Source organism: Podarcis erhardii (assembly GCF_964252035.2).
Source record: "Podarcis erhardii genome assembly, chromosome: 9".
NCBI classification, from domain to species: Eukaryota; Metazoa; Chordata; class Lepidosauria; order Squamata; family Lacertidae; genus Podarcis; species Podarcis erhardii.
In genome coordinates this window covers 40073186-40100908 of record NC_138512.1, presented here as the reverse complement: position 1 = coordinate 40100908, position 27723 = coordinate 40073186, and the positions used below count along the sequence as shown (strand labels likewise).

Here is a 27723-nt window from a genome sequence, read left to right as displayed (position 1 = left end):
AGGAGAAGTGCAGTCGTGATGAAAGACAGAGTTGTGTGTGCCATTCAGCCTGCATACCACCCACTAAGCTAGCCTGCTATCCTTAGTTACAGTGGAGGATACTGACCTGTCACCACTGTAGAAGTTAAATTCACCTGCCAGTCCAGTCAGCTTCTGTATGTGCTATGGGAGGGTGCAATCTTGACCTTTGCCTTAGGCAGCAAAATGCCTTGGGTCAGCCCTAGCCATGCACCCTGCATTCACAGAGTCTGCCTTGATCTCTCTTCATTAACTGCATACCCGTATTTTTTGCTCTATAGGACGCACCGGACCATAGGAGGGGGAGAGCAGGAAAAAATTTTTTTTCTTGTTCTCCCCCTCAAAAACAAGATGCGTTCAAATAGCGTTCAAGAGCACTGCCCCCCGAGCTTGTGGGGCATGGCGGTGGGGGGAAGCGCTGCTTTCCCCCACCGCCAACCTCAGAGATCCCTGAAGCCTTTGGAGCGCAGCTGCACTCCAAAGGCTTGATGCTTCGGGGACATCCTTTGTAGCCTCCGCAGGGCAGTGGGGTGGAGGCACCCCTCTGCCCTGCAGAGGCTTTCCGCAGCCATCCCGAAGCTAGAACAGGCTTGCAGATAGCTGCCCGAAGCCCAGGGTGCGCAGCGCACGCTCCCCGGGCTTTGAGCTGCAGGCAGCTGTCCACAAGCCTGCGGAGCCCGGCGGGAACTTCCTGAAGCCTGGAGAGCGAGAGGGGGCGGTGCGCACCGACCCCTCTCGCTCTCCAGGCTTCAGTGAAAGCCTGCATTCGCCCCATAGGACACACACACATTTCCCCTTCATTTTTGGAGGGGAAAAAGTGCGTCCAATAGAGCGAAAAATATGGTACCTTATTTAATTTTTTTATCCATACCTAAATATGGAAGAGCTATTTCACTGGACAGTTTATCTGCAAGAACTTTAGATGGCAGATTTGCTAGAGTTCCTTTTAAAGATAGATGTTTCCCTTGTCATCATTTGGGGTTAGAAATCGTAACCTATGCATTCTTTTTCCTATACAGTGGTACCTCAGGTTATATATGCTTCAGGTTACATACGCTTCAGGTTACAGACTCTGCTAATCCAGAAATAGTACCTCGGGTTAAGAACTTTGCTTCAGGATGAGAACAGAAATTGTGCTCTGGTGGCGCAGCAGCAGCAGGAGGCCCCATTAGCTAAAGTGGTGCTTCATGTTAAGAACAATTTCAGGTTAAGAACGGACCTCCGGAATGAATTAAGTACGTAACCAGAGGTACCACTGTAGTGATTACCACCAGGGGGCTGGGGAAATGCATAATCCAACCTCATATGCGATTGTGTAACAGAAGGGTTGTGGAATTGGTGCTCCTTCTTGCATTTCTGGATTTCCGCTCCCATCAACTTCAGTCAGCATAGCCAATAGTCAGGGGTGAGAAGAGTTGTAGTTCAGTAGCATCTGGTCTTTAAACACCCTCTTGATGTTTCCTGATATATAATGCAGAACAGGTGACAAATTTGTAAATTGTTGTTATATTTCTAAGACATGTTTTGATTGCCAGTTCTTTGTCTGTCACCCTTTATAATCAGTTTTATTGATAGGCTGTGTTTGGTAGGTTGTGCAAGAGATTGGTTGACTATTATAAGCATGCTCGGTTAGCTATTTGTGATAAAATAGACACCTTACAAAAGACTTGAAGATAAATCTTTACTTGTCAGGTTGGCAACAGCCAAACAAGAAGTATTATATATATATATTTATGAATACAATACGTTTCTCTCCCTTGAGCTCAAGAGAGGGTTTAGTCCTTTTTGTTTTCAAAACTCCTTCACAATAGTGAAAAGTTATTAATCCATAGCTTGCCTGTCCTCACAAACTCCTCCACAAAGCGTCTGCTTGAAGTCACAACACTCTCAAATACTCAGTCAAGGAATCTACTAACGGAATAACCAACCAGTTGCCAAATGCCACCTTCTTTCCCCAATACTATTTATTCTTTGTGAAATACATTTACAATGCAAGTACAATATAAATACAACAGCTCCTACTACTTCAAACTGCAGGGTGGGAGATTTTTTAATGGATCTCCCCCCCCCCCCACACACACATTTCAGTGCACATACAAAATTGGCATGTTAGGCTCGGCTAGAAATCTTGTCCCTAACTAGCTTGGGTTGAACTTTACCACTGCTGACCACTCAGCTTCTCTAAGGTTGCATTCAAATGAATTGTTTGAGGACTGCAGCCAGTTATGTAAGTTCCCACCTTGATCCCAGTGGCTAATTACCTCTTGCATTTTGTGGGATCCAATTCAATATCTTCAATCTATCATTAGACAAGAACCCCATGATATTTAACAGGAATAACTGCTGATGCTGCTACTATTACTTTGTTTAGGGGAAACAGCGGACTAAACAATGTTTTTTAAGTATGTTCATTTTCTGAAATGTCTCATGTGTTTGTGTAAACAGACCCCCTAGAGAGGTAAAGCTCTGATTGCTCAAAGTCTACCTGTAACTCAGCATTCAAACTTTTAAAACGTGTGCTTAATTATTTGAATCACTGCAAAGTGCTTGGATTCTTCTCATAAACACACCGTTGTATTCTGCCTAATATATAAACACCACGACCCATGTCTGAGAATGTTGGGAATTTTATTAGCCCCATAAAGTTTCCGTTGAAGTCTACTGCCGTAAGTCCAAAATAAATAATACAGAGAAACCATTAGAAACAATTATTTACCCTATTCTCCCTTCTCCTCCTTTCTCCACAGCCACCAAACCAGTAACTCTCCAAATAAACTTTGCCACTGTGGTTACTGAGGTCATTTATGTTTGCTATCTCAGTATTCTGTAAGCAAATGAGCCAAAGATTCAGAGCAAATCTGACGGAAATGAATAAAGATGGAGGAAGTGAGCACTTATCTTTTTGAATGCTTAAAAAAATGACACTTTCCTTTTCTTGAGGTGCAAATGTATTTGAATACAATTGACTGATCCTCAGTTAACAGGCAGGTGACTATGCATCAGTACATTCTATATTCCAAGCTTTCCCTGACCCATAAGATCGGCTTTATTGGCCGAGGGAGCCGGCATACAGCTTCTGGGTCATGTGGCCAGCATGACTAAGCCACTTCTGGTGAACCAGAGCAGCGCATGGAAATGCCATTTACCTTCCCACTGGAGTGGTACCTATTTATCTACTTGCACTTTGATGTGCTTTCAAACTGCTAGGTTGGCAGGAGCAGGGACCAAGCAACAGGAGCTTACCCCGTTGCAAGGATTTGAACCACCGACCTTCTGATCGGCAAGTCCTAGGCTCTGTGGTTTAACCCACAGTGCCACCCGCGTCCCTTAATGGTGTGTGCAGCGATGTAAAAAGGCAACTTGAAATGCAGAGGAGTGGGTGGCAGGGAATGACCTCCCTGCATTTTAAGCCACTGTTGTTTATATGCCCCAAGGCAGAATGCTTTGTTGCTCAATGTTGGGCCCATTGAAAGTAATGGTCATGATTCATTGAGGTCCATTAATTTCAAAGGGTTCTGCCCTGAGTAAAATGTTAGTTGAATGCAATTCAAGGCTAGGGTGTCTGGTTCCCCAGAGCTGACCAAAAGTCTAGGGATAACCCAACAACTGAGAGTGGTGGCTGGCTCTTGGAATTAGCTGTGTCTTTGCTGGAGTCAAGCTCTTCAAGGTGAGTTGAATATAAATCGGTATCAACGTAAGCCTTTAGCACACTGTCCTGGGAGTAAACCCCACTGAATTCAGTGACTCTTCTGAGAATGCATGCATAGGATGACACTGTTAAACATCTGCATGGAAGCATGTCAGATGAATTTTATTGGGAAAACTGCCAAACATTTTATTTATTGGGAAAACTGCCTAGTTTATGAAAACCATCCAGGATTTATGTCAAGCTGGAATAGAAATAATGGCTCAGAACAGCCACAAAGAAAACCATTTAAACTATTATCAGTTTAATAATCGCAGCCCCAGAGCCAGGAGATGTTCCAATGAATTTGCAGTTAAAAACAATAATTGAGGTAATTAAAAAAAAAGGCAGAGAACAAGAGGAATAGGTACTTGTTTGTGTAATGCAATCATTCCATATTCAATGTTTTTAGAAAATAATTTCTGGAATGCAGTAATTGGCAGTGCTACATGTTAGCAGATCCCATTCTTAATCTGCCATAAAGCTCCCAGTTCATGCTGTGTAAGTGTAATTGTGTGACTTCCTCTTATCATTAATGAACTTCAAAAGAAGATAAAGATCTTAAAGCACTGGGAGACCATACTCGATAAGTCTCTCAGCCCCAATTACCTACCTTGGGAGGGTTTATAAATAATGCAAAGGGGCTTTGTTCTGGGAAGAAATAATTTGAGGAAAAACTCTTTGTGTTCCTTATTCTCATTGGTCTTAAGATACTTTTTTATGGTGTAGCTCTATATTTAAACATTTAAGGCCCCCTTTTCTCTTGCCAAAATATAAATACGGCTTACTGTAAATGAGGCTCAGCCTTTCTTCTTATCCGCAGCCAGAAAGATTGCAAAGGGTGCATTGGAAACATATGATGACCTTGAAGGACATAAGTTATTTGCATAGTGTGGATGCACATAATTGGCATACTTGGCGTATCAGTTGCTCACATTTTATTGAGGAGGAACCAAGACACAATAGGTGTGGCCCTTATTCAGAGACACCTTAACTGGACTATGTTGGGAAAGAACTTAAACTAGCCTCTCAAAACTAATATGAACATCGAGAGATGAAAAGATGACCATTCTCTCTAAGAGCAAACTCTTGAGTGCCAACAGATTGGAAAGCAAAACAGGGCCAGAAGGAGGTATCAGCATGTCTGGGTGAACCTTGAGATAGGCAGAAGTACAAAACAAATCCATCCTAGTGATGATTAAGCATGCTCGGTTGTCTCCAGGAGTGACAGAATATTATGTGCCAGTTGGCAAAGTAAACTGAGTAACTAAAGCAGGGCTGGGGAAGCTGTGGGCGAGGTGTGCTAACTCCTAGGAGTGGAGGTGTCTTTGGCCCCCTCAAAATCTGCTGGCATGGGGCCAGGCCCCCTCAATGCTGAGGGGTCGGAGGAGGTTGATTGCTGAGCCGAGAGTGGTGCAGTTCAGTGGCTGGCTCCTCCTGAGTATGAGAAAGAAAGCTGTGCCACACTGGTCTCTGTGCTTGGCCTCCTGATGAAGTGACATCACGCACATGACGTCACACATGCAGCACATGCCGGGCGCCTAACACCACACACACAAAGTGAATGGCGGGTGGCACTCCTCAATCTTGGGTGCAAGACACCACCTCTGCTGCAGGCATCCAGATGTTGGTGGACTCCAGCATAACCAATGGTCATGGGAAGAAGGGAGTTGTAATACAACAAAGTGTAGAAGGCTGCAGGTTCCCCACCCTGCAGTAGAGACACCCGACCTTTAGGGATTTAATGCGACCATTTGTTCCTCGAACTAATGTTTTCATTCTTCATTTCAAAGTTCAGTAGACCTTTTATCGCAGCACATAAACATTATTTTAAAACCAATATTTTACAGAGTTGGAAAACTATGACCTTCTCATCAAAGGTGCCCTTATGAAGGAAGCCAACAACTTTTCTAGTATTTCTTGCACAGAAAGAGCCAGAACTCAAACTGGCTTTCATCTTAATTAATCAACAGCCTGATTCACATCCCCACTTAAAAGAAAGCACTTAGATTTATATAATTCCATTAATTCCAGTTGACTCTTGTATTTGGCTGTAAATCTGTATGGGGTTTTACAGTTTATTAATTCAAACCCTGTTTCTGCTGACTGAAATACTTCAACCTGGGGAGATAATAACCCTTGTATGTTCAATTGTAAGAAATTTATTGTTACATAAGCTTCCCTGGACTAGAGCCCGCTTCATATAGTGGTTAACAGATACGAAGTGCTCACTAGTAATTTAAATCAAAAGGGGAAATTAACAGTGCAATTGAATACTTAGATTCAATGAGGCTTACTCTCAAGGAAGTGTGCACTTAACTGCAGCCTAAGTGTCCTCTCTCGCCTCCTCTCGCCAGTGTGGCGTAGTGGTTAAGAGCAGTAATCATAATCTGGTGAACCGGGTTCGCGTCTCCGCTCCTCCACATGCAGCTGCTGGGTGACCTTGGGCTAGTCATGCTTCTCTGAAGTCTCTCAGCCCCACTCACCTCACAGAGTGTTTGTTGTGGGGGAGGAAGGGAAAGGAGAATGTTAGCCGCTTTGAGACTCCTTCGGGTAGTGATAAAGTGGGATGTCAAAAAAGAAACTCTTCTTCTTCTTCCTGACAAAGCAATCTCCACCCCCCTTTGTGCTGGGCAGAGGTGTCCCCCCAGTAGACCTACAGGCAGCTGCATCACTACTCCACTAGTGCAGAGCCCCTGCTTCGTCCCACCAACCGGAAGATGAAGCTTTCTTGAGTGGGGTTGGGGCAAACTGACCTGGGATCCATTGTATCCCAAGCTAGCCCTGTTGCCGATATTGATGGCAACAGGCTTGATCCAGGTCCAATCACAGCGCCAGCATCAGGCTGGCACAGCAATCTGCCTCCACTTCCACATGTTGCAGGTACAGCAATGACCCCGCGTCTCTATACTTCCCCTTTGGACTGAGAGGGAGGTAGCTAGGATTGCTCACTTAGTCTTCCTGTTCCTGCCTTTCTATACCTTTATTGCTCTTTCACCACACAAAATACACACGTGCATTTCCTCCACCACTTCCTCATCAGCAGGCTTCCTCTGCTTCACTTTTCTTAGGCTTCTGGCTCTTCTCTGTTTTCTGAGATTCTCTTGCTATTCTCCCTTTCTTAAAACTCACACCCTCTTCATCTTCCTTGCTCTGCTACCACCCATTTGACGCCAGCAGTGCTCAGGTGACCCTAGTGTCTGTGTGAAGTTACTCTCCTAGGCAAGCTGACCTTTCACTTTCCCTCCCAAAACGCAGTAAAATTTTGCTGAGATTCTGTGTTCCACCACAGTTAATATTTACAAGCATGTCATACCATTATAGAAGTGTCCAACCAATTACATAGATACAAAATGGCTGGGAGAGTTCTAACTCAGGCATGCAAAAGTATGGCTGTTTGTATAAGATTCTGTCTTCATAGACCTATTATAAGTGTATCAAGGAGGCCTTGGATAAGCATAATAATACATATTTGTATGCTGGGGAGGGGAACAGATGGAAAAATCTGAAATAATCAGAAACACATGGAGTTGGATTATTTATTTATGGTCATTTTTTAATATTGCCTTTCCTTATATCCCCGGGGCAATTTAGAGGAAAGAATACTCTCTCTCTCTCTCTCTCTCTCTCTCTCTCTCTCTCTCTCTCTCACACACACACACACACACACACACACACACATACAAAAGGGAAAGTGTACAACATCACAGAAGTAACATAAAACAGTCAGAAAGATTAATATCGTATCCCAAACTTGAGAAGATAAAAGGTAGATTCCAGGTGAAACTTTATGGGAAGAGCATTCAATAATTACGGCCCCACTCCTTGAAGACCCTCTTTCTAGCACACAGCTGCCTCAGCTCAATTGTTGGGGCACCCACAAGAGGTCCTTCCTTGTAGGTCTTAATGTACAAAGAATCAGACATGGTAACCCTTGTCTGCACTAAGCACTGAAAGCAGGATTATGCCACTTTAAACAGGCATGGCTTCCCCCAAAGGATCCTAGGCGCTGTAATTTGTTAAGGAACTGAGAGTTGTTAGGAGACCCCAGGTCCCTTCAGAGAGCTACAATTCCCAGAACTCTTTGCAAAGATGGACTGATTGTTACTCTCTGAGAACTGTAGCTCCCTGAGGTGAACTGGAGAAAAACATAGGGCAAATATATGTTGCCTATGCTTTTCCATTCTCACACAGTGTGAACTAAACCCGCAACTCTTAACAGAATAGCTTTTCTTTTAAGGGAATCATAGGACACCGGTTATGGGGGTCATTTACGATGGCCAAACTTTATTCCAAACTGTTCAGAAAGTGTATGTAATTTGAGTGTAATCTCAACTGAAAGTTCCACTTTGGGAATACTTCTTTTTATGTGAAGGTTCGAGTTGTGATCACTGCAAATGCAGCTGTCAACATTCTACAAAGCTGTGGGGGAAAATAACAATTTGTGATGATGATCTGTTCTGGGTCTTGGGAGATCTGGTTACATTTTTGTGTTCCACAGACATTTTTTTGTGTCCCACAGAGTTTTTACATGATCTGGGGCAAATGGTTTAGATTCTTAGCTTCTATTGAAGTTCCTGTGAGGAGCAATAGCAAAGAACCAGCCAACCAGCTTGGAAGTTGGTTCTCTGTCTACACAAAGTAAGAAAAAACAGTCAACTGAGATAGATGCATCCAAAATGCTCCTTTAAACCTAATCCCATGCCCAGCAATATAGGGAGGCGTATGTCAAATATACTCAATATATTGCTCAATATTTCTATCCTCTAAGACCTGATACGAAATTCCTTAACTCTTTCTTCTGGAATTGGAACTTGTGTTCTACTGAGTACTAGTACTCTAACTTAGTACTATTGCTCTAACTGTAATGATATGAGCGTTCTTAAAGGTAAAGGGTAAAGGGACCCCTGACCATTAGGTCCAGTTGTGACTAACTCTGTGGTTGCGGCGCTCATCTTGCTTTATTGGCCGAGGGAGCCTGCGTACAGCTTCCGAGTCATGTGGCCAGCATGACTAAGCCGTTTCTGGTGAACCAGAGCAGTGCACGGAAACGCCGTTTACCTTCCTGCCGGAGCGGTACCTATTTATCTACTTGCACTTTGACGTGCTTTCGAACTGCTAGGTTGGCAGGAGCAGGAACCGAGCAACGGGAGCTCACCCCATTGCGGGGATTCGAACCACCAACCTTCTGATCTGCAAGTCCTAGGTTCTGTGGTTTAACCCACAGCGCCACCCGCGTCCCCTATGAGCATTCTTAGGGAGTTGCAATTAGCACTTCCCACTTTTTGAGTTATAGGCTGCAGCTTTATGACATATAAAAATATAGGAAGTTGTCTAGCTTTGTGACATATAAATATAGGAAGCTGCCTAGCCATTGACTGGCAGTGGCTTTTGGAATTTTGAAGAGAAACTTTGAGAAGCCAGAGAATGAAGCTGGTACAGTGGTACCTCGGGTTACAGACGTTTCAGGTTACAGACTCCGCTAACCCAGGAATAGTACCTTCGGTTAAGAACTTTGCTTCAGGATGAGAACTGAAATCGTGCTCCGGCGGTGCAGCAGCAGCGGGAGGCCCCATTAGCTAAAGTGGTACCTCAGGTTAAGAACAGTTTCAGGTTAAGAATGGACCTCCGGAATGAATTAAGTTCTTAACCCAAGGTACCACTGTACTTTCTGGAGATAAATAATGTGTTATGTCACTGTATTCCCTCCTCACTTGAGGTGCACTGAGCTTCTTCAAATGGCTCATGAAATTGTTGTGTCTATCCCTCCTTTGCTATCCCTCTCCTGCGTCTTTTCACTTTATTACACTGCTCCTGATGGTTACTGGAAGCCTGAATGCCATGCCTCTCAAAAACATGCTATTCAAGGTCTAGGGTGGCATCTCAAGTGATATGTGTTGAGTCATCTGACTACTAGGTACCGTAAATAACTGACCTATAGGTTGCAACACCAGAGCTACTATGTGACCGCAGGTGCAAATCTGACAGCTACAGGCAGAAATTACTCTCATTAATTCCTTCACCTCAGTTTTATTGTTCCTGGATGTATAACATACCTATAAACCGAGGTGCTGGGCACCCACTTGAAACCAAGCCTTGAACCTAGAGCAGACAGCATAAGACTAAATAAGACAAGCTGCCGTAACATGAAAGAAATGTAGTTTAACTTTAATGAAGATTGAAAGGTTGGTTCTGTATCACAGAGTAATTTTTCACTGCCTTCCAGTACCAGGCTGGAATGTGTATACAGAGTTTTTACTATGACGTATGAGTTGATTAGCCTTGACAGGAGAACATGTTTAATTACTGAAGAGGCTTTTTAATTGTGGTTTGTGGGCAGCTTTTGTGTTTTGGGAGGTGTGTCATAAGTTGTAGATGAGATGGTCCTGGACCAGAGAGGCAATAGCTCCGAATGAGAACTGGACTACATATATAAACAGGACTAGTTGCTGGCAAAAGTATTACTGGCTTTATAAAAATAGCAGATGTGGAGGGAAAGGGTGCCAAGACGACTAACACAATCTCAGCGGGAAGCCGTTGGCATGTAAATGTTAATGACCCAACAAGGCACCATGAAGGAAGACGTTTGCTAGAAATCCAAAAATGTGGATGAAGTTGCCGAGAGTAACATTCCCAGGGGAAGGAAGGGGGAGGAGAATACCTAATAAATATGTGTAATGTGAGCACTGCAGTGTTTAAGCCTTAAAATGTTTGGCGAAGGAAATTAGAATTTATAAGTCATTAAACTAAAGATAAATCCAGGAGTTGAATAATTCTGCCAGAGTACTGGAGTGAGTAGAAAAAAGGGGGGCTGGGCTGGGCAGCAGCTCACAACAAAAGTGCTGCTGTCAGATTTGATGGCTTGGAGCTTATATTTATTTATTTGGATTTATTGATATTTCCATCCTACATTGAAAGCACAGGTTAGGCTGCAACATTTAATCCTGCGTACACGACCAGATTCAGCAATGATTTACTTCTTGTAGGGCACCATTTGATATTAGTTAGAACCAGAACCCTGTGATGGGCTGTGAGGGAAATCAGAATGGGTAATTACTGGAATCTGGTGGTGCTTCCTTTCCGTTCCAGAGAGCCCTGGTGTTGAGTCAGATCTCACAGGGCATGCATGATATCACCATCCTGCTAGAGATTATGCATGTGCAAGAAAGCCTGGGTGGATTCTGGGAACAGTTCTACAGGTTCTGTGGAACTATGGGCAAAAAAATCAAGTCCTGCCAAACAAATTCTGGATATGAATGTAGGTTGACGGATGCTGTGGCTTTGTTCTCCTTTTTATAAAGCCATTTATAACAGGGTTGGGGATACCATACCATATGCCTCAGATGTTGTTGCACTCCAAGGCTCATCAGCCCATCCAGCAAAGCCCAAGGACAGGAACGATCAGAGTTGTAGTCCTGCAACATCTGGGGGAACACACATTCCCCGCTGCTGATTTATAATTCCCAATGGGGAATGCATTCATTTTTAAAATGCAGAAAAGATTTCATAATCCACAATACTTTTTTTTTTTTAATGGAAAAAGTTGCACCATTAAGAATAACAAATTCTAGAAAAAGGAAACATGACTTTCTACTACCAGCATTGAACATATGGAGCTTTTAAGATTCAAAACAAGACTCTGGATTCTATCAAGTAAGAAAAAGAAAAATCAGGATAGGAGCACATAAGGAGGTACCGTTGTCACTTTGAGTGGTTTATATATTTCTTTATTTGGATTTATTTTCCATCTTACTTTGAAAGTATAGGCTAGGTCAGGGGTCACCAACCTGACCATGGTGCCCACCAGGGGCTTCTTGGATGCCCTCAAGATAAACCATGCTCCTCAGGTTTCTAGGTTTCAATAAAACCAAAAGTGAGTTTCTAGCATTTTCTGAACCTAGGAGGCAAAATGTACATACACCATGTACATGATAAATTAGCCTGTTCCATGCCTTTCAGTGGTTTACTCTGCCTCTCCAAAAGCCTCCCCCACCCACTGGGAATCCTGCAAACACCCATGTGTGTGAGAGGAAAAATACACTTGGAAGAGAAAGGGGGAAAGAGCTACGTGTGGTCTGTGTGTGAGAGGGAGATATGCATTTGGCAGGACAGGTGTACTGCATAAGTGAAGTGTGTGTGTGTGTGTGAGATATATATATATAGAGAGAGAGGGGGGGAGAGATGCACATGTGTTTGTGCTCAGCATGTGTGTGATGAGTGTGTGTGCGCAAGATTCACCTTGTATATTTTTTCCTGTTACTAGGGAATGCTCCATGTTGTTGGTGTGCATTGTTATGTGTGTATGGTATTAATATTGTGTGATCTCCACTATCAAAGCCAGCAGGATAGAGCTAGCTACCCAAGGTAAGCCTGAAGTTGCCCATGGCACGGAGAAGAAACAATGAATGTACTCTCTAGAGTTATTATACAATATCCTGCCTTGCAGTCATTGTGTACTACGCCATGCTGCCACGGCAGCCATTTTGTGACGGATGTCTCAAAACTTAACACGTGCCCTGCTCCAAAAAGGTTACAGACCCCTGAGCTAAAAGGTTACAGACCCCTGAGCTAAAGTAACGCACTGTGTCATGGAGGATAGAATTGTCAATGACTATGAGCCATATTTACTCAACAGAACCTCAGAGTACAGGCTTTTGGTGTGATCGTATGTGTGGAAGTGTCCAAATGTAAGGGAAGGGTTGTTGCCTTCCTGCATTACTTAGGTGCTTCCTAAAAACATCTGCATCCCAGCGCTTTGTCTAATTAAGCAACCTATGGCTTTTAAAACTGCCTATTGTTTGTTACTCTGTTGTGCATTATTGTGTTGTAATCTGATCCTCGGTTGAAGGGTGGGATGGAAATTTAATAGATAGATAATTAGATAAATAAAAATACTTGTATGCAGTTCGACACCAGATGCTGGCCTTAACTCTTGAACATAAGACGAGTTCTGTCAGATCAGACCAAAGGCCTATCTGGCTCAGCATCTTGTCCTCGCAGCAGCTAATCAGATGCCTATGGGAAGCCTGCAAAGTGTACATTCTACTACCTTGTGATCTCCGGTGATGGGTCTACAGAGGTGTATTGCCTCCGATAGTGGAGGTAGAACATAACCTTCATGGCTATTAAACTACCCTCCTCCAATTTGTTTCATCTTGCTAGCCATGGTGGCTCTGTTCTACACTGTTTGGGGTGATGTGTACCCTACAAGGCTGTTCTTGAACATGACCAGAGTTCGTTCAATCCATCATTTGCATTATCTATATTTGAGACAGTTTATCAATCACTTAAAAGTGATCTTCCAAATGTCCAGCTTTTGCAACATCAGCAGCAGCAAAAAAGAAGAGAGGATTAAATTTTGACTCTAAAGACTTCTCTACTGGATTTGCTTTACTGGCATCATTCTGTATTCTGCCCATGTGGTCCCCCTTTGTCTTTCTATGAGTTTCAATTGCTTTGTAATTTCCTCTTCAAGATATGGGGAGTGGTAGTGGTGCCAGAAGGAAGTCTGTGGAATCATTGAAATCCAAAAGTCTATTAAAAACACTACTTGGCCTTTTCTAGATGTAGGAGAAATTGCCAACAGCCATTTGCAGAACTAGAAATAAATGTTGGACATTAATCTTGGAAAGATATTATTCTACATGACTAGGATATGCTACAGGACGTATAGCTGGTATTCCTTCTGCAGTGACAGCTGGCTCTTTTGTCACTTATTCCCCTTTCATTTCGGGACCCATTGAGAACTAAATTACATTTCTGCTGGAACTGAAACTCTTCCACTGACTAAATAAATATTTCTTTTTTGACTCTCCTAATTTATCATCTGAAAACATTTTTGAAAAGAGATTCAACTGAATTATTGATCTGACAAAGAACTGTATGGTCACAAAGCTCAGTTTGATAGAGCCTCCAACCAGAATAGCTTTGTTTGTCTCCAGCTATTACAAAGTTTAAAAATTCTCAAGAATAATAACTTTAAATTATCCTGTAAAGATGAAATACAATCTAGGTGACATTCATATACAGATTTACATCTTGCTTTAATTTTCCAGAGGGAGACTTGATTTCCTGTTCTATTCTAAGCATGTGGATACAGACATATATAAAGCTGCCCCAAATAAGTGGACTTTACTCCCAGGGAAGTGGGCTATGATTTGTAGGTATGAGGCAGATTACAGACCATCCCACACTTTTCAGTGTCCCATGCTGATTTGTAATCCTGTCCTGTGTTCTAGCCAATGTTAGTCCTATTCAGAGTAGACCTATTGAAATTAATGGACCTAACTTAGTCACACCTCATCATTTCAGTGGGCCTACTCTGAGACTAATCTTGGATGCAACCCAGAACATCTTATTTTTATTATATTATTAATGCCCATGTCTTTAAAAAGAGAGAGAAGTACATAATTAACTCCCCCACTGATATAGTTGGGTTGGGTCCTGTTGGAATTTGAATTTTATTGCAGGCCAGAAAAACCTAAAGAGCTAGAAATGGAACCAAGGCAAAAAGGTGCTTTGATATCATTCACCCAGTAAAGTGGCTGTTCTGTAGAAAAAAATGTATTGCTGAACTAAATATTGTTGGCAGGTTTTCTTTTCCCCTGACCTCAGTGCTTTACTTTTCAACTCTGAATCTGCACATGGTCTTATTATGCTTTTGCATTTACTGTTGCAACATGTACAGTGTAGGACAAGGGCTTGTTAACCATAAGCATCTCTCCGGTTGGCAGGCAGCCTGCAGCAGCACTTCTAACAGATGTTTCTGCTTTATAGATCAATACAAGAGGAGCTCTTGCCTTGTCCAGGATGGAAACAAATGCCAGCACAGCGTTCCAGTGACAACTACTATGACACAAGGAGGTTGATCAGCGATGCCATGCTTTATGGTCACCACCACCAATGAAAAATAAAGTGATATTAAAAGAGGCATGTTTTAATGATTCATCTAGAGTTGATGAGACACTGGCAAGACTCCTGTATTTTTGAAACAGAAGTGGGAAATCTTTTTGTTTTTTGGCTTGGGATACCTTCTTTTGTGGGCCACATACCAGCGATGGGTGAAGCCAAAAGCAAAAATGGGCGAGATGCAATTCTTACCTTTGTGCAGTAAACTACATTCAGTGGAAGCTGGTGCCCATTGGACCTGGCAGAAGAGCAGGACGCCAACAGTAGCAGGGGCAGAGCTATTTTTCTAGAAAAAAGAGGTGCAGGAACCAGTGCTTTTCGGGGGTGGGTACTCAAGGGTACATAGTACCGGTGCCTCTTTTTGTTGTTGTTAAAAAGTGTGGCACTTACTGTGATGACTTCATGGTGAGTACTGGCACCTATTTTATTAGAAAAAAAGCACTGGCCAGAACTCACCACGAATGCCTCTCTTGTTCTCTTATAATGCTAATGGCGCCCACCCGAGAGGTGCCAGAACTGAGTTCCGACCAGCTCCTGCTGGGAAAAACACTGAGCAAGAGCCAACTAATTTTGGTTTTGCTCTCATCCTCCTCCCTGTTGAATTCTACAAAGGCAACACTGAGACTAAGGAGGAGGAAGCTGACAGCCAGATGCTTCCCCCCTGGGTTGGATATAGGGAAGGAGGTAGCTTAGTTGCACTAGACTCCGCTGGATACATTGCTGCCATGCAAAAACCAGAGGTTTCTAGACACCCATCTCTTTCATCCAGACAAGCAAGAGGCATCAGTGTATTTGAAGGACACATTCCAACATGGGAGTAGGGTCTTTGTACAAAGATTGCTGCCATCTGTGGCAATTCCACATGACTTGAAACCCTGCACTATAATAGAGTTGCCATATTTCAAGCAGTGAAAATCCGGACCGAAAAGCTTTTGTTTCCCAACATTGTTGAGCTTCTTTAGCAAAATTGCAAAGAAAAAGCCCGAAGGTTTTGAGGTATTTTTCAAGAAACTTGACCAAAACAGCACTGCCAACATGGATTGCCATACGTCCAGATTTTCCCAGACATTTTAGCAATTTCCGCCCAGACACTGCCTCCGACTGCAGTATTCCAGATAAGTCTGGGAAATTCCGGATGTATGGCAACCCTACACTATGATGATTCCATGTCACAGGGGGCAGGTCTACATGGTGGACACAGCTCCTGCATTAATGAAACAGGAATATTAATGGCTGAAGAACACTTTAGAAATTTTAAGCTTCTAAAAATACTGAAGAACGGGTCAAACTATATGGCATTAGTCAAGCATCTCTCAAGTACAAAAAGCTGGGTGTTTTGTTTCATTTTTTGACAAATAGCCAGTGGGCGTCTTTATGGGTAACCTTATGTAATGTCTTCTGCTTCAGAGTCCCCATGTTGATAATATAAAATCTAGCAGTTATTTGGATCAGCCACTCACAAACACTAATCAGCGAACCTTTCCAAAGGAAAGGTGTTGGCAGAAAAGGGCAGAACATTAGTTATTTTTTTCATTTCTACTTACTGGGGAAAGACTTAGCCAGACACAATAAACCCACTTACCATAACTGCCAAAGAGCAGAGCAAAGAAGTTTCAAACAGCAAACATCACACCTTAGTTGAGCCCCTATGTGCTGAGGCATGGCCACAGCAAAGTGATGGAGCATCTGATTGGAAAAAAAGATCCCAGGCTCATCCTTGGCATTTCCATATAGGGCTGAGAAAGTCTCCTGTCTTGGACTGCAGACATCCACTGCCTGTCAGCATAGGGAGTGGTGAATTAGATGAACCCATGGTCTGACTTGGTAACCAATATGATGAAGATTCCTCTGACCCCTGTTTTAAATCCATTGGTTTTTCTTCTTCTGTATTAGCATTTAGTATCCGCTTTCTAGGCTGCATGCAGCCCCCTAAAAACGAAAGGCAAAAGAATGACTGACAATGGTGACATGACTGACAGAAGAAGAAAACAGATTTTCTGCATTTTCACAGCTTCTAAAATTGTTCAGAGAGAGAATCCAATGAAATCTGGGTAAATATCCACCTTTCAATCATGAAGAATGCTTAGCCCAACTGTACAGAAGTGGTACTCAAGACAGCTGTAACCTCAGAAATTAGCCACACTATTAAATGCTCTCAGTCTCTCTATGCTCCAAACTGGTGAATACCCATCCCTGTTCCTGAGATTCATAGTGATATCTGAACAAATACAGAAACGCAGGGCATTCAATGTTGGAAGCCGCCCAGGGTGGCTGGGGAAACCCAACCAGATGGGCGGGGTACAAATAAAATATTATTATTATTATTATTACTACTACTACTACTATATATCCACTTTGCCACAATCTCTTAGGTGGGTGTGGCAAGGGTGCCTGTCTTTCACCAGGTTCTTTCCTGAACTGGTTCTACTATATTGTTCCCCAGAAGAGACACAGGAAGCTGCTGTCTAGACAGGGGGTAAGGGACATAGTTTGGTTGACCTGGCTCAGCTTAGTTTGAGGAGCCATTGCTCAATAATGTTCCAAAGTAGACTTTGCTTGCATAAGGTCCCGAGAAGAGTGTGTCACTATCTCCTGCTAAAGGTGCCAGGGTGGAGATGCCACAGATAATTAAAGAGAGACAATATACAAGTAGTTATATGTGAATGCTAGAAGCCTCCAAGCCAAGACAGGTGAACTGAAGTACTGAGTTTTAGAAGATGGCATAGATATAGTGGGCATAACAGAAACCCGGTATAATGGAGAGAGCCAGTGGTACATGGTTGTCTTTGGATAGAAATTCTAGTGCCCATACACCATTCATATCCCCCCACAACAGAACAGCTGGCATGTTGCTTGATAGCACCCTCACTCTAGGCACTTCAAGACTGTCACTATTTTGGGGAAAAGATTCTGTCCCATACCAGCAAATTCACAACCATAGTTGATGGCGAGGTCTTGCACAACAAGCTTGCACTAGGCTAAATAAAATATCAAACTTTTCATGATAAGGAAAATACAGGAGAAATGCACTGGTAAGAAACACCATCTAAACTCCCAGCAAACAGATCAGAAAGGATGCTCAGCAAATGGGACATCTGGAAGCACCCACTGACTGGGCACCACAATGTGGTCAATAGTGCTTCAGACTTCCACCTGGAGCACAGGGGGAGAGATTCCTACCTCACTTCTTCACTCTTTTATTGATACTGCAGCACCTTAGCTTTCTATTAAGGAGCTTTCAAAAGAACGTAAAAATTTTGGCCTTCATCTCCAGTTCTGGTGTTAATGGGGATAATTTAAAGTTCACACCCATTTCCCAAAAGGGTTCTCCTTTTTTTTTTAACCTTTAAAGTGTAATATGAAGTTTAAAATTATTTATTTTGATTGGAAGTATTTGGAAACTTTCCTCTCCATTGCTTTTTAAAAGGTGTCATTGTTTTATTAATGTTGATTAATAAAATTCCAAAAGCATTAGCAAAATTGAGTAAACTCCAACCTTTTTATGAGTGTGTGTCTCTGTGCGTGTGTGTGTGAAAATGAATGTAATAAAAAGATCCCAGCAGCTCTGTTAAACTGTATGCTTAGCAGTCTCCTTTGTGATCATTCTACCAGATGTTTTATAATGCTAGACACAAGACCATTTGCTTTTTTCCTCTCTCTCTCTCTCAGGAGGGAAGAAAGAAGCCTTGGCTCTGACTCAGAAGCCTACAGATTGAGACCCTGTAGCTCAGGAACACTGTAGCCTTCCCTTCAGTTGCAGAGAAATCTGGATTAGTCACAGACAATCACTTCCCTGTTTTCTCTGTTGAAAAAATAATTAATACTTTTTCAGACTGATCACCTGCATGCTTATTGCTGGAAGCAAGCCTCACATTATTTACTGTAACCTCCTTCCAACTAATTGTGCATTGGACGGCAGCTTTAGAGAGGTATTAAGGAGCCTACAGAATACATTTATCTTCCCTAAAATGCTGGTCCAAGCACTGTTCAAATGGGATAGTTGTCCCAAATACCACTTCTGAAGGAGTTTTCTGTCATCTTAATATTCCAGTCATAGCATGAACTTCACCCTTGTCAGACAGACCAAACTACACAAAAGCAAGTCTTGTGATAAAACTTTTTGTGGACTTTGCCATTTAAGACTAGGGCATCTTGACCAGTTCTAGTCTTAGGATGCAAGCTGAAAAGTATGAACAGGATAAAAAGGAGGATGTAGATCTTGGGGAAGAGGGACAAACTGAACAGTCCTGAGCTGGTTCACTCTCTGCACTTAAAGCTGGTTAAAGCTTGCAATGAAAGAAGAGAAAAAGGACCACTCCGAAGAGTGGTCAGAAATATTTTCTCACACACACCCCTTGGGCCTTAATGCAAATCAGAATCGCATGGAATTTAAATATGGGAAGGTAACCTACAGAGCTGAAAGGCACCTGCTCAAGAAGTTAGCATTTTGTTTTTAAATCATTGTCAGCTGGGAAAAAGGTTCCAGTTAATTTAGGAATACTTACTTTCACTATTCTTTCCAGGAACTGAAAACAAGCAAACTTTTAATAAACCAATCTAAATGTTTAGGTGTATGGAGAGAGACTGCTGTTTTACTGTTTTAGAAATATTTTACAGTTCCATGAAATTCTGGAAAGACTTAAACCTAGCAGTGTTTGGGATGCAGACTGTTCAGAATAAACAAATACCTCTTAGATACCACTGGAGATGCATTATAAACTGGCCTAACCTATATTTTATATACGGTAACACGAAAGCCAAGATGATACCACATGACTACAGCCATCCCTTACTGTGAAGAGCTGGTTATAGAGTTGCCTTGATTTAGAACAAGAGGGTGATACATTTAAACACTGGGTAAGACCCACAAAGGGTGATAAAGTTTGATATACATGCTGTCTCTATTATCATGTTTGCACTTATTAAAGCCCTTCCTTGTCCAACAAGCCTTTTAAGAGGAGATTTTTTTAAAAATCCCAATCTGTATTGGACTTGAAATTATTTTTATAGGTGTTTTTACTGTTGATGTTTTCATTGTTAATTGCTTTGCGTGTTTAATGGGAAACAATTCACAAAGGAAATAAATAGACTGGCATCAAAATAATTGACAGACAATACGGTTAGTAGTACATCAAGAGATTTGGAGACCATATTTAAGACTCTCTGGGTAGAAATCTGGCTTTTAAAGAACCTGCACAGCTTAGAAACTTTTATACTGATGTAAAATTGTTTAACATTTTCAGTGAGCTAAGATCAGCAGGGGAAGTAGGTTTGTTTCAACCTTTCTGGAAAATGAGGGCAGAGTAATTTAGAAAAACAGCACCATTTTTTATGATTGCATTTTTCCCCCTGGATTGTATAGCCCACAGCACAGCTGGCTCAATACAGATGGCCATTCCACCGTGGTTCACATGGCATAGATCCATTGAAATCAATGGTCTTGATTTTAATAGAACTGCATCACCAATTTGCATCAGCAGACAGCCATGTCAGTTTTATGTATTGCCAAGTCCTGGGGAGACATTCCAGGAATAGCCCCATACTGTTATGTTCTGGAAAAGCCTAGCGGCATAAATGAAGAATTCAAATTCTTTCTTTGTTAGATTGTATTCATACAACCAAGAAGAACTCAGACACCTATTAGCAGAGTGCATGATGTATAAGCAGAAGAATGTAGTCAGACAAGTTGCACACAGCAGAAGAGTTCGAAATAAACCAAGTAGGGGGAAAATAGTTTTGTAACTTGGCCATTAGAAGTCATAACGAGAAAATTTAAAATGAGATTATGGTCTCAGTAAAAGTAGAGATTTGGAAAGCTGGGCATGTGTAGGAGAGGGAGATACCAGTAACTGAATATGCTGTTTTATTGCTCGTGTGAATGTGACCATGTGAATAAGATACATTTAAAATATATGCAGATTCATGATTGCTCACAAGCTATCTATGAATGGAAGAAACCTCCCTACCAGGTAAAAAAATTTTAGCTGCCTTTGTCATGGGAGCCACTTTCCCTAATCCAGTAATGATTCAATGGAGTGATAAAATGAATGGGACCATCTTGCAAATTGCTCCTGGTCCCGCTAAGCTGGCTCTTAAGGAAAAACTAATTAAATTCTTGAATATTTCTGAAAGAGAAAGGCAGACATGTTGGTGGTCTTCTCTACATACACAACATTTTAAACCTCTATGACCCATTCCAGGTATTTGTGACCTGTGTGGGGGTGCATTATTCTAGCTTCTGTCCAAATAACTGCAAATGAGAGAGAGATATTAAAATGAGCACTGGATACATCAGTTGCAGACCTGCAGAATATGTGCTGCTATGAGCTCTTTTCCAGGTAACACTTGAAATGCTGCAGAGAAATGGACAAAAGCCATTTGCCTGCAGATGGCCATGATTCGGGAAAGAAGGAGCATGCATGCCTCTGAAAAGCAGCTTCAGTGCATTCATTCTTAACCTTGCCTACTTGGAAACTCATGTCATAGCTTTTGATGGGGTCCAGTTCCAATTAAATGTGTGTAGTGTTGTAGTCTGAGTGCCTAGTGCAGCCAAAATTAAAAAATGATCCTTATTTCACGAGAAATCAGTGGGACTTAGAAATATTTGTGTGCTCACCCCTCAGAAGGAAACTGTCCCCAAAGAGCTGGATGGCAAACATTTGGGGCCCCAACAACAATGCTTGAGGGCCACAGAGTACCCACTAAGGCTGTGGATGCTTCCTGGAACTTCCTACTTTCCAGGGAAAGGAGAGTATGAATCAATATCAAAGCCATAGGTAATGCTTTAATGATGGCCAACAAGCAGAATATTATGATCTCTCTCTCTCTCTCTCTCTCTCTCTCTCTCTCTCTCTCTCTCTCTCTGTGTGTGTGTGTGTGTGTTTCCTCCTGTATTATGAATGATGTGAAAAAGACTTCATATACTGAAAATGCATAGTTACAAATAATTTAAAAATATATAAAGTCTTTGTACACACACATGCTTTCTGTAGCTTGTAACATTTGTATTTTGGCCATCAGCACACACAGAAATTGTACTATGCACTGACGCTGAATGCAGAATGCATGCCAATATCTTTCAGCGCTCTCGGGGAGGTAAGCAAGCAAGCAATCAAGAGCCGTGTACTTTCAGCTGTGCTTCCACTCAGTGCTGTAAATCACGATATGGGTGAGACCGAGAACAAGAGTGTTATTATGATTCTGAAATCACTGAAGCTTGCTGGACCCTGAGCTTCAGTTTGGAGCCGAGCTGCTTGGATTCTCCTCAGCAGCCTGATTTACAACTTGTTGCTTTGGAGTTCTTCAGGCAAGAGCCTGAAGGTGCTCAGCAACCACACTTTGAATCCTCAGCAAACTCCTAGTTGTGCACTATTTCAAGCCTCCGGGACCGTCAGGAAGGTAGCATTTAAAGTTTTAATAGGCTTAGAGTTAACTCCGGAGTGGACAGACATCTGCTTGCATCCTTTATTTATGACTGCCTCTTTTTCAGTTGGTTTAGCAAATTATCCTTCAGAGAATTCTCTGCTATTTTGGCAGCCCAGAAACGCTTTCACAAATGATCTGAGCTTTTGCCAGCTCCATAGGTCACCTCTCCCCCCCCCTTACTCCCCACCCAATCTGCCATGACACCTTGGGGAGCCCTTGTCAAATACTTAATTTGGAGCTTTTTCTTTGGAATGCACTTTATCACACACCTTTTCTGTGCCAAGACCTTTTACAGACTCTAGCAGAAATAACTTGCCATATGCTAACATGCTCGCTTGTTAAATTGCTTTAAAAAGTCAGCGCATATTCCAAATGGCACAGTGTGGGATACGACTGACTAAATAATCCCACAACACCTTTAAGAAAGCACCACTAAAGATGCATTTGCTCTGATGCACCCAAAGAAAACCACCTTCCTTATTGTTTCCTTTGCCTTTTATGTCCTTTCTCATTGGTTCACTTAGTAAATAACTTGGGAATCTGGGTACCACTGAATAATCAGACCGGTTACAGCAGTGATGGGAACCTGTGGTCCTCCAGATGGGATTGGACTCCAACTCCCACTGGCCAACACTGAAGGGTGATGGAAGTTGTGGTCCAGTGACATCTGGAGAACCACAAGAAAACCTAGAAAGCGCCACTTCTATTGATGACTCAATAAAGATCCTCCTGCTCCTTAGGAACACTGAGCCATCCACACTAAATACTACTATTTCTCTCTCCCTCTCTCACTGCCCGCCCCCCAGACATTAAATCTGCTCACATCATTTGATTCTCTTACTTCAATAATCAATTTGCATGCAGTGAAGGGAAGCACCACCCAAGGTTGTCATCAGAATTCTTAAATACTAATAGATGGGTGGGTGTGACTAACAGGTATATTCTACAACATGTCATTGATGTAATGCTAATGCATTCCTGATGGATTTACACTGAGCCATCCACACTTCAGTCCACTTTATTATGTGCTCTTCAATACTTTCCCAATGTTACTGCATTATTACCATCTGAAGGGGCAGCAAAAGTAGGGGAACACACACACACACGTGCCAACTGGAATAAAATATGGTGAGGCAGGAAAACCCTGCCCCTCATAATCAATCACATCACACGGCACATGCACACCATTTGAATAGCAATTCCAATCAACTTGGGGGGCATGACCCCCTCAAATATTTTAGGGGGGGCTGAAGGGACCTTGGCCCCTCATATTTGACTTCTATGCACGCACACACACACACAGGATTTCAGCATAAATCTATAGGACAGGCACTGATTGGAAAGGAAGAAGTATGTTCATCCCAAAACCTTTTAAAGTGAAAATAATATTGGAAGCGGGGTTGCATTTAACCACCTTGATAGTATGATGAACACAAATCATCACAAATATATGATAAAAAGGACATCTGCAGGGGTCCTGAGTGGCTAAGAGAATCAGAATTACTTGGCTGACTGGAGATATATTGTGTAAGTAAGGAAGTGCTAGGAGACAGATTCCATTCCCTCCGCCTGTTGCTTTGGAGAATTCATTTCCTTTTGATTATCTTTATGAAATTTTGCTGACTATCAAAATGGTGGAGTCTATTCCATTAGTCTCTCCCTAAGAAAATAAGAGGAAGCTTCATGTCTGCAAAGTCATAGGTTTCATGGATTCCATAAAATGCTGCTGTTGAAATTCGCTATGATCTTTCCACCTGTGTTTGCTCAAAGATTGCATGTCTTTTCTGAGAAGTCTCGTAGGCGTTCCTCATTCCGTCCTAAGTATTCTTTTATGCTGAAAAGGGTGATGGAATCTCCACTCCTGCCAGAACTTAGGGTATGGCCCCATTTGGGGGCCAGTTTCATAAAGTGCCGGATTCTTTCATTAGTGCACCCCCAACTCGTATCTCTTTTGTTAATGAGAGGCATTTGGAGGGCAACACCTGGGGCATGTCTGAAAAGGCTGTAACTGAAGTGTTAAAAATCATATTGCATATTAATAACCAGATGTTGATTTTAATAATATTTTATTAAAGGTCTAAAGCTAAACTGCATAGAAAGTGAAATGTATTGGGCTATGATTAAAGTGTATAATTTTTTCTGGGGAAATTAAGCTGATGGCCAAGCAACTCCATCTTATGTCACTTTACTGGCTAATAAGGGCTCTTCGGGGATTGCACTTACCATATCAGAAGCTGTGTGTTCAGCATGCACCACACCAGAGAGATGACTCTCAGTGACGTGCTGAGTCTCAGCTTGTAACTAGAATCTCTTGCATATATGTACTTCAAGTCTCCTTCTGCCTGGAAGACAGCTGCCAAAGGGTTTGCAACCCTTTGGAGGGATCCTTTGGCAACGGTAGACCAAGTATCAGAAATTATATTCATCTGGAGATCAGCAAGATAAGCAGCAGCTGGAACATATTATAGCTGTTCCTGATTGGTTAGTGCAGAGGCCAAAGGACTAAGCTATGAATCAGAAAGTCCCCAGCTCCATTCTCACCTCTACCATGAACTCACTAGGTGGTCTTAGGCAAGCCACACACTCTCAGGCTCCATTGCCCCTATCAGTAATATGGAAGGCATGGATAAGATACTGACTCACCCAATCCACCACTACCTAGCCCAGCACAAAGGGGGTTTGGAGTGCCCTGCCAAATGCCCCCAAATATTGTGGCTTCTTGCATGGCTAAGTGCAGGTCTGAAGCAATTATTAGAGTTGTAACTAGGGCTGGGTGATATCTGTTTTTCAACATCAAGATATATCGCCAGTGAAACATCCCAATATACCAATATATCACAATGCCTGAAACAAGGATGAAGAAGCATTGGCCGGCTTCACGGTTATTCCTGCATCATGATTTTTGCATAGTATGTGTGCGCGCACACACACAAACATCATGATTCACGATATATCGCCAGGTGGTCAAAAATTATGAAACCGATCTCACAATATGGACTTCAAACTGGTTTGGGACGATATATCAGTATATTGCCCAACTCTATCTGTAACCACCATCACAGAGATTTTCATTTGCAGGGGACTTCCGGGTTAGCGCCATCGACTAATGGCGGATTCCCTCCAAGCTCTGGAGGGAATCGGCTCCGCAGGATTGGGTCTTGCCGCTGCGGCGGCGTGGGGACCCTTAAAAATCACAGGCGCAGAAGCCTGTGAGCGTGGTGACTCGGTGGGCACCATTTGCGCCCCCCCCCAATCTGTGAAGGAGCCTTTTTAAAGGCTCCGGAACGGGGACGGGGTGCGGCGCGGTGCTGAGAGTAGACTGCTTCTTCTGCGGAGTGAAGTCGCAAGCCATTATCAGAGAGCGCTGACATTTTTCTTTGAACAATTGGACTCTAAAGCAACAACCCGTGAGTAGTACGGAAATTGGAATTTTTAAAGAAAATTTTGAGGAATTAGGAACGAGCGGGGAAGGTTTAAAAAGGAAGTCTGCCCCCCCTCTTTGTAAATAATTTAAAGCAAAGGACCTGCTAACTAAGGTCGAAAGAATCCTTTCTTTCTTTTTTGTAAAAGATTTTAATTTCACGGTTTGATATTACAAGAAATCTTACTGGAGGATAAAGAACTAATTTTGGGAGCTGAAGTGTCACCCCCCCGGACCCGGGAGAGTTCCACGAGAGAGCCTGTTGATGAAGTACTGAAGAGTTTGACAGCTGTCAAGTTAGCTGTCAAGAAGGAAAAAGAGAACTTTGTTTCTGTTGCTTCTGCTGGTTATATTTGTTACAATTTGTTGAAAATAAGGAAGGGCTGATACAAACTAACTTGATTTTTGGATTTGTGCTGAAAGGAACATTAAGGAACCAAAATCCTCCTAGAGGGGGTTTAGGGACATTACAAGAATGGCTGGAGGAGGGAAAATCCAGGCTGAATTGGACAGAGCATTTGTTCTCTTGGGAAAGTTATAAGGCCAAATTGATGTTTTGGCTATAAACGTCACAACTCTGGACTTAAAAGTAAATAACATTGTTGAATCTGATAAGGATTTGAAACAGGAAGCCTATTCAATTGGACAAATAGAGAAACCTGAGAGCTTTGAAAATATGGAGAAGGAAACATATGTTGCCCCTGAAGAAAAGGAAGGAGGAGCTGTAATTTTGCAGATGTTAAAGGAGAGCTGTAACTTGAGGCCTGACATGATGACAACAAAGCAAAATAAAAACTTGATGTGGAAAGTCTGGCCTGAATTGGAGACTGGAAAACAGAGAGATCTCCTTATGTGGAGATCTGAAGACCGAAGGATTCTAAATTTGATTAAGGCGGAAGTTCGAGCTTTGGGGACATTTGGACTTGAAAGGAGTATGAAACAAGATTTGGAATACCCCATAGGCTTTATTTTTAAGTATGGAGGTCTGGCTGGAAGAAACATGGATCCTGTTGGGCCGGAGCCTCTCCGAGATTTGGGGTTCAACATTAAGGACTATCAAAAAGACCGGCAGAGAGGAACTGAGAGAGATTTAAGAGCCTCGGATGTGAGATCTCCAGGCTAATACTATATTGAGACTGACGGACACTTGCTGGGGACTGAAACCGGGAAAGGGGTGGGTGGAGTCTGGGAATCCAAAGGGTATACAATTATAATTTGTTCTGTTTTTATATTGTTTTGCTATTGGTATGAAAATTGGGAAAGTCGTGGAAGGGAAGTTTGGTCGACATTAGGAAAAATGTTTAAGAATGAGTACTGATGTATAAGTATTGATGTTTAAGTTTGGATAAGTTAAAACTGGTCTCTAAAATGGTCAAAATTAAATGAAGATAAGGTTTGCAAAAATAAATTAAGGAAATGGAAGAAAGAGAAAAAGTAAAATAATAACATGTTAAAATAAATTATTAAGTAAAGTTGAGAAATAAGTAATAAGGAGTTGCTGAGCTAATAATTTAAATTGGAATACAAGAAGGGGAGGTGTGAGGAGGTCTGAGAAACAAGTTAAAGGAAAATAAGCAATTGAAATTCTATGTGTTTTTAATTGTTTTTAAGTTTTATATTTTTGTATTTTTGTCATTTTTTTGTCTATTTTTGTTTTTATTTTGTTATTGAAAATCCTAATAAATATTCATTTTTTAAAAAAAGAGATTTTCATTTTCAAAAGGTGCTGTTAGGCACTCTATTTTATTGATACATCAGTGTCACCAAAAAAAGTCAAGGCTACTGAAAGAAGAAAACTGTTTTTTGTAGAATACTAACCTGTTTTATGATTACAACATAGTCTACCAACAGTGAAACTGAACACTCTAGAAGCCCGGAAAGGAACAATTTAGAAATACTGAATGAGATGTTCAACCTATAAACCCATAAAGAATGAGGGAGCTATAAAACATTAGTCAACAACTGTGGCTTGATGTATCCTGCCTCAGATTTTCTTTGATTTTTCCCAAAAGCAGCTGGCAAAGAGAACAGAACAGCAAACAGTGTAGCCATCAAATGTTCTGGTGCCAAAACTTAAATGCAGAAGATATAGTCCAAAGGAGCATGTATCGAATTATCTGCAAAGATACCAGAGAGATTGACCTTCATTATCAATTTTCTAAAAGGTTGGATTATCTTAGATTCTAATGGAATACAGATCTGCCCAGTTCATGCAAAACAAATACACACACATCTTTATTAAAAGAGTTTATTCTGTTTAGAATAA

General features: G+C 41.9%; 1 long non-coding RNA gene across 1 annotated transcript in view; it reads left to right on the top strand.

Moving 5' to 3' along the window:
* The window catches only part of LOC309349499, an 85564-nt gene extending 70932 nt beyond the window's left edge, over positions 1-14632 (top strand). Inside the window, exon 3 of the long non-coding RNA XR_014159976.1 lies at positions 14480-14632. This is a non-coding gene — a long non-coding RNA (uncharacterized lncRNA). The remainder of the gene's footprint in view (positions 1-14479) is intronic.
* The last annotated feature ends 13091 nt before the right edge of the window (positions 14633-27723 follow it).